Genomic DNA, 1,608 nt, shown 5'->3' with positions numbered 1-1,608 from the left:
CACCCCAGATGGGACTCGAACCCACAATCCCTGACTTAGAAGGCCAGTGCCTTATCCATTAGGCCACTGGGGTTGCACATAAAGTGATGAAAATCATGAGACTTAAGGGTCAGTTTGTGACCGCCAAATCATTATTTACAGGACAAATTATTCTCACAGCACACAGAAAATCTTTGATTAGGATTTAAAATGCACATTGTTGGGTGGCTAATGAATCGATTCACCCCATTCTCCCCATGTGGCCCAAATACTACGGTAGGTAATCAATCAAACCCAAACTGTACAGCCAGAGTAAAGTTTGTACAGGACACAATTTCAAACTTTGCAAATGACACAAAACTTGGAAGTGCAGTGAACAGTGAGGAGGATAGTGATAGACTTCAAGAGGACATAGACAGGCTGGTGGAATGGGCGGCCACGTGACAAATGAAATTTAACGCAGAAAACTGATACATTTTGGTAGAAGGAATGAAGAGAGGAAATATAAACTAAAGGGTACAATTCTAAAGTGGGTGCATGAACAGACAGAACTAGGGGTGTATGTACACAACTGATTGAAGGTGGCAGGGCAGGTTGAGAAAGCAGTTAAAAAAGCTTACGGGATCCTGGGCTTCATGAATAGAGTTGTAGAGTCATAGAATCATAACGGCACAGAGGGAGGCAATTCAGCCCATCCAGTCCGTGCCGGCTCTCTTTAGAGCAATCCAGTCAGTCCCATTCCCCCGCTTTATTCCCATAGCCCTGCAAGTTTATTTCCCTCAAGTGCCTATCCAGCCTCCCCTTGAAAACATTGAGTGTCTCCACTTCCGCCACTTCCGTCGGCCGCGAGTTCCAGGTCATCACCATTCACTGTGTAAAAAAGTTTTGTCTCACATCCCCCCTGTATCTCTTGCCCAATTCCTTAAACCTGTGTCCCCTGGTCCGTGTGCCATCAACTAGTGGGAAGAGTCTTTCCCCGTCTAGGCTATCCAAACCCGTCATAATCTTGTACACCTCTATCAAATCACCCCTCAACCTCCTTTGCTCTAACGAAAACAAATCCAGCTTCTCCAACCTGTCCTTATAGCTAAGATCCCCCATCCACGGAACCATTCTGGTAAATCCCCTCTACACCCTCTCAAGGGCCTTCACATCCTTCCTAAATTGTGGTGACCAGAACTGGATGCAATACTCCAGTTGTGGTCCAACCAGCACTTTATAAAGGTTCAGCATAACTTCCCTACTTTTGTACTCAAAACCTAAAGCCTCTATTTATGAAGCCCAAGATCCCATATGCTTTGTTAACCACTCTCTCAATATGTCCTGCCACCGAGGTATAGAGTAGAAAATCGTGGAAATTATGATGAACCTGTATAAAACACTGGTTCGACCCCAACTGCAGTATTGTGTCCAATTATGAGCACCGCACTTTAGAAAGGATGTGAAGGCCTTACAGAGAGTGCAGAAAAGATTTACGAGAATTATTCCAGGGATGAGGGAGTTTAGTTACGTGGATAGACTGGAGAAGCTGGGGTTGTTCTCCATAGAGCAGAGAGGATTGAGAGTAGATTTGATAGAGGTGTTCAAAATCATGAGGGGTCTGGACAGAGTAGATAGAGAGAAACTGTT

At 44.8% G+C, this 1,608-nt stretch overlaps 1 non-coding gene across 1 annotated transcript; it reads right to left on the bottom strand.

Annotated features, from left to right (window-relative positions):
- On the bottom strand, window positions 1-73 carry trnar-ucu (transfer RNA arginine (anticodon UCU)). The gene has a single exon. It is a non-coding gene; the product is annotated as a tRNA-Arg (tRNA).
- Window positions 74-1,608: the final 1,535 nt, after the last annotated feature.

The sequence above is a fragment of the Somniosus microcephalus genome, chromosome 28, assembly GCF_052327205.1.
Source record: "Somniosus microcephalus isolate GS21.2 chromosome 28, FLI_Smic_1.0, whole genome shotgun sequence".
Taxonomy (NCBI): domain Eukaryota; kingdom Metazoa; phylum Chordata; class Chondrichthyes; order Squaliformes; family Somniosidae; genus Somniosus; species Somniosus microcephalus.
The sequence above is the reverse complement of the archived record's forward strand: the minus strand, read 5'-3'. Positions and strand labels throughout refer to the sequence as shown.